The sequence below is a fragment of the Ailuropoda melanoleuca genome, chromosome X (assembly GCF_002007445.2).
Source record: "Ailuropoda melanoleuca isolate Jingjing chromosome X, ASM200744v2, whole genome shotgun sequence".
Classification (NCBI taxonomy): domain Eukaryota; kingdom Metazoa; phylum Chordata; class Mammalia; order Carnivora; family Ursidae; genus Ailuropoda; species Ailuropoda melanoleuca.
Genome location: NC_048238.1, coordinates 96,989,387 through 97,000,881, shown reverse-complemented (window position 1 = coordinate 97,000,881; position 11,495 = coordinate 96,989,387).

Here is an 11,495-nt window from a genome sequence, read left to right as displayed (position 1 = left end):
CTTCCTGGTACAAGGAGGGTACCTTCCACATGGGAGACTGATTTCCTGTTTTCAGGGGCACGGAGGAGGGTCAGGGTGTCCTTGCACTGGCTGTTTCTTAAGTAACTTTATTCTTTCCCTCCCCCTGCCTCCCACCCTCTTAAGTAACTTTAGTTCAAAGTAATCAATATGCCCTGAACCCCATCTTTTTTTTAAAAAAAGTAATCCTTACACCCAGCGTGGGCTTGAACTCACAACCCCAAGGTCACGAGTTGCATGCTCTACCAACTGAGCCAGCCCGGCACCCCTGAACCCCATCATTATTGTTGCTATCATTGTTGTTATTCAGAATTTCAAGTGTGGAAAAAGATTATATACGCACTTATCATTATTTGAGTCTAAACTAGTACTGAAAACATGTTGGAGGCCACATTTTCGGATAGCAGAACTCTCTCTTTTCTTAATTTAAATGGGGAAAATAAGAATGCTTCCCATCTCATCCAAACCAATTTTCCCGAATGTCACTAAAACACCAAAGGTTTCTGCAAAATATAAAGCACTTATAACCCAACCATCTAGCTATTTAATATTTCATGAACTCAATGGCTTATAGGTATGCAGTATGATGCATGATGACAATATCATACAGTATGGAATATGAATTATACTCTCCTTCCACGCCCCAGGAAACAGTCTGTAACGTAAATAGGATCAAGTCTTATGTTTGCATTTTACCTATTTTATTTTGTAAAGTATCATACTATAATGTAACAGTGTGGTATTGAAGAAGAGATAAACACACGTATCAATGGAACCAAATACAATCCAGAAAGCGACCTACACATGGCTAACCGATATGTTACAAAGATGAAGAAGCAATTTGATGGAGAAAGGATAGCCTTTTAGCAAACATGGTGAAATAATTGAACGTCACTAGGCAAAAAAAAAAAAAAAAAAAGGAAAGGAAAAATTACATCTTGACCTAAAAATGGCACCTTATTCAAAAATTCATCCAAACTGGATTATAAATCTAAATGTAAGACATAAAGCTGTAAGAATTCTTTTTCAAAAGATTGATTTTATTTATTTATTTATTTATTTATTTTTAATTTTTTGGGTTAGTTTCAGAGTTAGAGTTCAGTGATTCATTAGTTGCATATAATACCCCGTGCTCGTTACATCAAGTGCCTTCCTTGAAGCCTATGACCCAATTACCCCATCCCCCCACCCACCTCCCTCAGGCAACCCTTGGTTTGTTTCCTAGAGTTAAGAGTTTCTTATAGTTTGTCTCTCTCTGATTTCATCTTATTTTATTTTTCCCTCGCTTCCTATATATATGTGTGTGTATATATATGTGTGTATCTATCTCATCTCTTCTTTATCCATTCATCTGTCGATGGACATTTGGGCTCTTTCCATAGTTTGGCTATTGTGGACATTGCTGCTATAAATTATTTATTTTTTTAAAAAATTCTATTTGTGCATTTATTTGAGAGAGAGAGAGAGAGAGAAAGAGTGAAGGCAGGGGAGGAGCAGAGGGAGAGGGACAAGCAGACTTTGTGCTGAGTGTGGAGCCCGATGCGGGGTTCCATCTCACCACCCTGAGATCATGACCTGAGCCAAAACCAAGAGTCAGACGCTCAACTGAGCCACCCAGGCGCCCCAAAACTGTAAAAATTCTTAGAAGCAAGCACAGGAAAAGCTGTGTGTGACCTGGGATTGGGGAAAGAATTTTTATGTGTGACATAAAAGTACAATCCACAAAAGAAAACAAGTGATAGATAAGACTTTATCAAAATGAAACACTTGTGTTCTTGAGAAGTCACTGGTAAGGAAAAGAAAAGACTGGGCATTGTCAGGAATTGTACAGAATCTGAGATTTTACCCTCCTTATCAGCTAAAAGGTTCACTTGTTACTGCTTCATGGATATTGGCAAAAGACACGAGATTCCCGAGTGTGAGAAAATGACCTTATTCCTCCTGGCGAAGCAAGAGCTGGAGCATCTGAAGAGTGTTCATGCTGGTTCCCCGTGCTCCCAAAGTCCCACGGAGGTGACTCAGCCGACCTAGCATGGGTGTTGGCACGTGCAGTGGGCTACATTATGGGAGAGGAACAGCAAGCTTGGGGAATTCGCTGGTTTTATAGCAAGTGGAAACAAGCCCTCTCTGTGTCCAGGAAGACATCACCTCATCCCTCAAGGCCGTTTGCCGTGATGCAAAAACAATGCCGAGAAATGGCCAGGCAGAGAGCAGTCAGGGTCTTCCAGCCTTGGCATGCCCGGCAAACAATGTGCGAAGGCACTCACAGCCCGCGGTGGACCGCCTCTCCCAACGCGGCTCCCTTTAGCCCATCACATTCTTAGCCAAATTTGAGGTTTTATATCAGCATGCCACCCTCATTCATCAGACCAACAGAGTCTGGGATTGAGTCTGCTTAATTTGTGTCGTAAAGGATTTTCAAGCTCATCCTTGCCTTCCAGATTCCTGGTCTCGCCCAACTCGGCCGAAGTCCCGGGGGACCGCTAATGCCTCCTTTAGACTGTGAGGATATAGTCCAAGGCCAGACTAGTACCCATCACACATGAGGGAGCTTCGACTGTCCTGATGATCTTCCGTGTCCTTGTCGATAATTCCCAGGGGCAAGAGATGGGCCAAAAAGCAATCCCTGTCCCCAGTGGAGAGATAATCCATGCCCCCCTCCCCCACAGACAAACATAGAGCCCAAAGAGGCACAGTTTGGAATTTGTCGTCACCTTCCCGTGCATTTGGTTCAGCCACATGGGCGGTGCACTAGGTGTTTGCAGCTTTAATCCATACCTGGCCTAACCCAAGGCCACTCGAGTGTCAGAAAAGCCTCTGACTTGGGGCTCCTGGGTGGCTCCGTCGTTAAGCATCTGCCTTCGGCTCGGGTCATGATCCCAGAGTCCTGGGATGGAGCCCCACATCAGGCTCCCTGCTCAGCGGAGAGCCTACTTCTCTCTCCCTCTCCCCCTGCTTGTGTTCCCTCTCGCTGTGTCTCTCTCTGTCAAAAAAAATCTTAAAAAAAAAAAAAAGGAAAAGCCTGTGACTTGACATAAGATGGAAACAACGCTGCACTTCATCCTGTGTTTACACAAGTTCATTTTCAGGGCCTGCCATCCGTGGCATCAGGAAGCATAATAAATAAATAAATAATAATCTCAGACCAGCGTGTTGCTGGTGACAATGTTTTCACAGACGAGGAAGGGGACTACGAACCCGGCAGCCACTGTGTGACTCAGGTGGTGATGTCGGATCTCGGGGGCAAAAGCAAGGTTCATGGCCCCCCACCCTGGCACCTTTGGAGGTCTGAAGGAGTTCTCTCCCAAGGTACTGGAGTTGGCACTTTTCACATCATCGGCCTCATGGTCGGTATGTCCCGTCCCAATACCTGTAACTTCATTTTTTCTTCAAGCATCCCCGGCTGCTTTCACCTTCATCATTGCCAAGAGATCCCTTCCTGGGGACTGCATTCAGTGACCAAACTGCCCTACTGAGGTGTGGGGATGGACCCAGAGGAAATGGAGTCAGACACCGTTCCGGGGCTCAGCAGTCTCGGACACTAAAGCAGTGTGGAATGTGCATCAAAGACTTTTGACTATTGGCCCATTATGGGTGACGCTTGAGGAGAAAAGGTGCACCATTTGCCAGGCTGCAAGTGGGTGGGAGAGCTGGGAGTCAGCTGATCAGACTGCAGCAGCAACACGTGACCTGAAAACCTATCAAAAGTGATGAGACATTGGGACACCTGGGTGGCTCAGTCAGTTAAATGTCTGCCTTTGGCTCAGGTCAAGATCCTAGGGTCCTGGCATCGAGTTCTGTGTCGGGCTCCTTGCCCAGTGGGGAGCCTGCTTCTCCCTCTGCCTGCAGCTCCCCCTGCTTGTGCTCTCTCTCTACTCTCTCTGACAGATAAATAAATAAATAAAATCTTTAAAAAAAAGTGATGAGACCATCCATAGCCCTGGGAGGTACAGTCCAAAGTCTGACGTAGTCAAGAGCGAGCAGGGTCGGTGGCCGGTGCAATGTGGCCTCCTTTGTTGCAAGAGTCACAAGTCGGGCTTCTGCATCAGAAACATAGGGTCCTGTGCTTTGTGCCCAGTCCCTGATGGAAGATGTGTTGCCGCGTCTGCTGGCAATCTGAGTAGCGTAGGCTTGATCAGCAGCTTGAGTTTAGTGGGTCTCACTGGAGAACGGACCTTTACCGTGGGCATCTCTGTGAGTGACCCGACGGCCCCATAAGCGTCCATAGTTGGTTTGCACAGTTTGTGACCCCAAAGAGAGGTGTCTTTTTTTTTTTTTTAGTAATCTCTACATCCAACATGGGGCTCAAACTCATGACCCTGAGATCCAGAGTCACATGCTCTTCCAACTGTGCCAGCCAGGCGCCCCAAGAGACGGTGTCTTTAATCTGCCAGTCTGTACTCTTTCAAGTGGCAGATCAAATGGCTAGGCCATCGGCAACAGCCCTGGAGTCAGTAAAAATATAACAAGTTTCATCGAGGGGAGGGTTGACCAGATGTCTGAGAGCAGCTGCGTCCTGCTGATTCGTGGTAGTTCTGATGTGCCAACCACCAGGACATCATCTGTGCAGGGGCAGCTCTGGACATCAGAGGATGAGGGCACTCACATTAAGTGCTGACAGCCAGGCCCCTCACACACGCTGTGACAAATAGCAGGGGAGTCTGTCCCACCAGCAATTCTCTCTCTGCGGCCCCGTCCTTAATGGGAGATTCTCTTCTGGCCGCGCTTTAGGAGCGTTTGTAGTACAAGCCTGGGACACATCACTGTCCTTGTTCGTTTTGACAACAGTAGATTGAATTGGCACAGAGCGCCCCACCCATGAGTCACTTGAGCAGTTTTTCTTCATGGAGAGCTTTACTCAAACCCTATCAAATTTTTTATTATTATTATTTTTTAAAGATTTTATTTATTTATTTGACAGAGATAGAGACAGCCAGCGAGAGAGGGAACACAAGCAGGGGGAGTGGGAGAGGAAGAAGCAGGCTCATGGCGAAGGAGCCTGATGTGGGGCTCGATCCCATAACGCCGGGATCACGCCCTGAGCCGAAGGCAGACGCTTAACCGCTGTGCCACCCAAGCGCCCCTCTATCAAATTTTTAAAAAAGATTTTTGTTTATTTGCCAGAGAGTGGGAGAGAGAGCACAAGCAGGGGGAGGGGCAGAGGGAGAAGTAGGCTCCCCGCTGAGCAGGGAGCCCGACGAGGGACTTGATCCCAGGACCCTGGGTTCATGACCTGAACCGAAGGCAGACAGTCAACCGACTGAGCCCCCAGGCGCCCGTCAAACCCTATCAACTGGATTCAGGCTCTTTGTGTTCCTTATGGTAACATGGGCCGAGGAGTGGAACAGCAGCTCTGGGCATTTCTGCCTGGGAGGAGGGAACACGGAGGGGACAGGACTGGAGGAGGCTGGCTTGAGGGAAAGGGCTGGAGGCTTTTTCCCCTTCATCTCCTAGCCCCAGGAGGTACCTGCCCCTCTACCTCCTCACAGGCCACAGCTCTAGCCTGGACACCTCAAGCCCTTGGCCGCCTCTGTGACCAGCGCCCTCTGCTGCCGGAGGACCAGGTAGGATGGTGACTTGGACGCTGGTAGAGGAGGAGGCGGTCATCTGGGGGCGTGGAGGCAGGGAGAGGTCTGCACCAGTAAGCCAAGCTGTTTGTCACTTTCAGCTCTGAGTGGCTCCCACTTGGGCTCAACGGATGAACTTCTGATGGTTTTCTTTACCTAAAGCTGTGCGCCCTCGTTCTGACACCTCATATTTCAGCTTTGGTGACCCCTTGAATCAGCCACCATAGTCCTATTCCCTTCTAACTTGTGCTCCATGGCTTGCTGTTCCCACTGTCATGATAACATCCCCTGCCCTGCCCACCCAGAGGAGAGGGATCAAGAACTAAGGCCCCCAACTTAGAGATAAAGAGATCACACTTGTAGTTACCAGAGGCAGGGTTGGTGGCAGGGGAGATTGGAGGACGGTGGTCAAAAGGGACAAAGTTCCAGTTACTGGGGATGGAATATACCACATGATGAATACACCTAGCATTGCTGTGTGATACATAGGGAAGCTGTTACGAGAGTAAATCCTAATGTTACTGACCAATGTATCAGAGCCGCTAACTGGAAAAAACAAACAGGTGAGCCCTGGTGTGTGCGCTGCGGGGCCAACTGCTCTGGACTGAGGAATCCAAGGGGACTGGACACATCGAGACCACAGCTCCTGGCTGAGTTTGCCCACATTGTTGCCCAACAAACTCAGATAAATTCATCCCAGGAGAAGCCGATAACTCAAGAGATGAGGGTTTGGAAAAGAGAAGGGGAGAAATTTATTTCAGGTGCTGGCATCTGGGGGTCGGTACATGTTCGACCCGTGATCATGAGGACTGAAGGGGGCGTGTTGGGTGTGGTCTTCCAGGCATCCCGTTGCTATCAGGCCTTTTCTGGTGTGGCAGTTGGAATGTTCTGGTCATTGTCAATGCCTCAGGAAAATGCAGTAAGAAGCACAATGGGGGCACCTGGGTGGCTCAGTTGGAGAAGCGTCTGCCTTCGGCTCAGGTCATGATCCCAGGGTCCTGGGATCGAGTCCCGAATAGGGCTCCCTGCTCAGCAGGGAGTCTGCTTCTCCCTCTCCTTCTGGGGCTCCCCCTGCTTGTGCCCTCTCGCTCTGCCAAATAAATAAAATCTTCTTTTAAAAAAAGAAAGAAAGAAAGAAAGAAAGAAAGAAAGAAAGAAAGAAAGAAAAGAAGAAAGAAAGAAAGAAGCACAATGGGTTTTAGTTTGAACATGAGTTAAGTGGTCTTGACTATTTCTGATTGTACCTCTGGGGGTCTATAGTTGAGCAAGAGGGCCCGCTGACACTACGTTCTCTCATCACATGGAAAACATTTTTTCCCCGTTTCTTTTTACTGTATCTGTGTGAGTTGATGGATGTTCACTAAACTTATTGTGGTCATCATTTCACGATATATGTAAGTCAAACCTTTACGCTGTTCACCTGAAACCTACAGTGAGGTATATCAGTTGTATTCCAATAAAAACACAGGGGCAGGGGAAGAGCTACCGTGGCGGAATCTTGTGATGGAGCCCAGGAGAAATTTTGTGTGATAACTGAAAATGCCCTGGAGAATGGTGACTTCTGAGATGGATACTAAGTCCCAGGGAAAGTAGGTGGTAGAGGGGGGCACCTGGATGGCTCAGTCGGTGAAGCGTCTGCCTTCAGCTCAGGTCATAATCTCTGGGTCCTGGGATCGAGCCCCGCATAGGGCTCTCTGCTCAGGAGGGAGCCTGCTTCTCCCTCTCCCTCCACCCTTCCCTCTGCTTGTGCTGTCTCTCTGTCAAATAAATAAATAAAATCTTAAAAAAAAAGGTAGGTGGTAGAAGGCACAACTTTCTAGAAGGTAAGTAGCCTGCGTGTGTGGATAGCCTTCTCTTGGGATGGTGGCTACTGGGAAAAAAGAGAGGAAAAGAACTCAGGTGCCAACAGGTGGCTTGTTTCAGTCTTACCTCCCAGTACTTAGCCTCTAACGTTCGTTAACAGGAAGGACAGTGGTGGACCCTTACTCCTCACTTGCCCACCATTTGGGCAAGAGTGTTCCCTACTGGATCCCAGGAAGTTTTCTCACACACCCTAACCTGGCTTGTGTGGACCCTTGTCCTCTCTTCCAGAAGTCCCTACCTCTGTCAGCTTCTCACCCTTCTTACCAGAACTATCAAGCACTGCACGGGATCTGAGATTTTATCGTACTACACACTAACAGCTTAGACACAGGCTGCAGAATCCGAGACAAGGCACTTCGTTATTCACTGTAAAAGTAGTAGCCAGAGTGTCTGTCTGATGCTTGGGCCAGTCCCCATGAGCCCAGGGCCCCCGGGGGCGATGCAAAGGGCCCGTCATGGGTGCCCGTACACACCGTGGACTGTATTACAGGAGAAGATACTGAGCTGGGCGGATTTGCTGCTTTTAGAACAACCAGAAGTGGGCCTGCTCTTTGTCCAGGGTATGACAGCGTGCCCTCAGTGTGAGAAATGGTCAGGTGTAAATGGTGGTTAGGGCCTTACCCAGCAAGACTATGCAGGGACACACATGGCCCGTGGTGAATTGCCTGCCCCAGCAGACACATACCGGGAGAAAATATCGCCAATCACCTATCTGACAAAGGCCTTTTATCCAGAATACATATAAAGTACTCTCAAAACAACGGTTAATGAATAATTGCTCTGTCTTGTGGGCTTGGGATCAATGTTATATCCCACTGAAGTCACATGGTCTGCTAACAGAGGTTTCCCCCTTGACAAAACTCTAGCCAGGTTCCTCTGAGCCCTCTTCTCACTTAGGCCTCAACCTTGGTCTATAAAGAAGTGAATGTAGAGGCTTGAGCAATGGAATGCAGAAAGGGCCACAGCCACCCCCTGGCTGAATCCAGACAGGCCCATCGGGTGACCCACCCTGAAATACCCATAGGCCCTCACTGACAAATGGCCTACTTATGACCAGGCACAGTTACCAAAAAGGGGAGAATTCCATAGGTCGCCATACCTGCTCCTCTTCCCCCCTTTAGAAACGGCCCCCACCCACCGCCTCGTGGCACGCAGCCTCTCTTCTACTATCCTGCCCACAGCTCCCTTGTGGTGTATTCGATAAACTTCTATCTCCTTTGCTCTGCCTCAGGTGAATCCTTTTACCACCTGCACCGCTGGCTTCCACTCGATTATTACCACACACTTGGGGGCCCCCTCCAATCCAGAGAGACACCCCATTTAGGCACCACACTGAACAAACAGCAACATAGTTTCTAACAGCTCAAGGCCTCATCCCTAGGATGAACCTAGTCCCCCTTAAAGTGCCTGCCTGAGAAAACTCAAGGCTTCAAAAAGCATTTACTGTCTGTTCCAGAGAACACCTAAAAATAGGGCCCTTGTCTCCCTGTCTCTGTGAGAGAGTAGGGCCTAACCTTGATAGGGACCGGTTAATAAATCCAGACGGGTTTCATGTGGACCAACCCTCCTCCCCCCACTTCCAATTTTTTAAAATTATTATATTTTTTAGAGAGGGGGGAGTGAGAGAGGGAGAGAGAGTGGGGTGGGGGCAGAAGAAGAGAATCTTCAAGCAGTCTCTCCTCTGAGCGCAGATCCCAGGACCCTGAGATCATGACCTGAGCCGAAACCAAGAGTCGGCTGCTTAACTGACTGAGCCACCCAGGCGCCCCCTGAGTGATGAGTCCCCACTTACTACCATCCTACTATTCATACTTCCTTTAAAACACCTGGTCAGGTCACCTCCATACAAATGGAAGCTGAGTTCAGTTCATGCTCGCCTCCTTTCCCTGTTGCAATAGTATCTTACTGATTAAGGTTTGTCTCTACCACTCTAATGTCTGGCTTTGTCTATCTTTGACACTACCACCAATAGCCACAGGTTTTCAAACCTTCTAGAAGGTACTTGTCATTCACATAGCATGAAGAAGGCATACTCCAAAGGAAAAGCGTCAGGGAAAGTGAACACACTTGACACATTAATAGGGTGGGATCGTGGCCTTGTTTTCATTCCTCATACAACGACTTCCCTTGCTGTTGCCACGAAGTTGTTCTGTAGCAAATTAACAAAAAATTATAGATGTGATAAAGCACGTCCTCCTCAATCAATACTTCCGGACCCAATGTCCGTTTAGGATGAGGGAGTCAGTCCTAAACACGATAAATGTTGAAGGCACTGTCTAGAAGGTGGAGTTACCCTCCAGAGCCCACCGTGTCTCCTGACGACTCAGGAATTCAGGGAAAGAGCAGTGACAGGAGAGGCTTGTGGGAGAGGTATTTTGGGCAGAATCCTTCCTCACATGTTACAAGTTTTCCACAATTAGAGTGTGCACTGCCTTATAATCGCAAATGTCCAGGTTTGAAGCCTCCCGCCTGTGAGTGTGTGTAGGGATGAAGGGAGAGCCCAGAACTTGTGCTCAGGGACTTGGGGTGATCATTTCCTTCTGACCATCCCTCATCACAAGCAGTGGCATACCTCAGAGTGTGTGTGTGTGTGTTGGGGGGTGGTGTGTACCTATACTGGGCCTGCTGTCTGTTTTTTTGGTGAGACAGGGAACAGGCCTCCCACTGGCACAAGGCCACATCCGCATTTCACTGTTGCCAGCCCCGAGAGAATGGCGGAGGAGTGGAGTGTGCTCTTGACAAGATGTAGGACATTGTTATCATGGCAACAAGCTGCTTGTCAGCTTCCCTTTCCCCCCACCCCCCACCACACTCCAGTTCACAAAAGAAGAAACAGGGTAGCTGAAGAGCGTAAGGGGAGGCAACGTTGAACTTCAGCAGTAGTGAGTGAGGGGGAGCAAGTTTTGCCACCCCAAAACATGACCCTTGGGCATATTTATTAGGAGTTGATTTTTTTGAGAGGTTGCAGACACAGAAGCTCTGAAAACCCAGCAGAAGTTACCCTTTTGTAGGGACATTTACATTTATAAGGGAAATCTCCATTTTTAAGAGTGTCTCCCTGGCTGTACTGGGAAGAGGGGGAGGGGATGGCTCTAAGTCTCTAGAAACTGTTTGTTTATTTATTTATTTATTTATTTTTAAAGATTTTGTTTATTTATTTGACAGAGAGAGACACAGTGAGAGAAGGAACACAAGTAGGGGGAGTGGGAGAGGGAGAAGCAGGCTCCCCGCTGAGCAGGGAGCCCGAGAAGGGGCTCGATCTCAGGACCCTGGGACCATGTCCTGAGCTGAAGGCAGACGCTTAACGACTAAGCCACCCAGGCTCCCCGAAACTGTTTATTTTTTAGAAAAGATTTTATTTATTTATTTGACAGAGAGAGAGAGAGAGAGAGAGCGAGAGTGAGCCCGCATGAGCCACGGGGAGGGGCAGAGGGGAAGGGTGAAGCAGACTTCTCACTAAGCAGGAAGCCTGACATGAGGCTTGATCCAGGAACCCTGTGATCATGACCTGAGCCGAGGGCAAATGCTTAACCAACTGAGCCACCCAGGCGCCCCACAAGTGTTTATCAGTGGAGAAGGTAATGCGTTAAATCTGCATAACAACCTTACCCTTGGTTACTGTGCTTTTCCCAGTCACCCCCCAAAACTGACTCCCCATCCCAACATCTTCTTTTTCTTTTTTTTAAGTTTACATTATTTTTTCAGTAATCTCTACATGCAACATTGGGCTCGAACTCATGACCCCGAGATCAAGAGTCACGTACTCTCAAGACTGAGCCAGCCAGGCGCCCCACCCCCCAACATCTTCTTTTGTCTCTACCTGAACGTGGTAGTTAACGTGATGTCTTCAGCCATTTTGGAGAGTTGCTCCAGTTTCCTGGGTCTCTGCCACGTACACAGAGATACACATTGTTAAGTGATAAAAATTCAACCGAGTCCGTTTTAAAGATTTAATTGGCTTCATTAAATGATTCACGCACGAATCGGGCAGCCTCCCATCTAGCAAATAGAGGGCGCTCCAAGGACTCATACAAAGTGGAAGGTTTT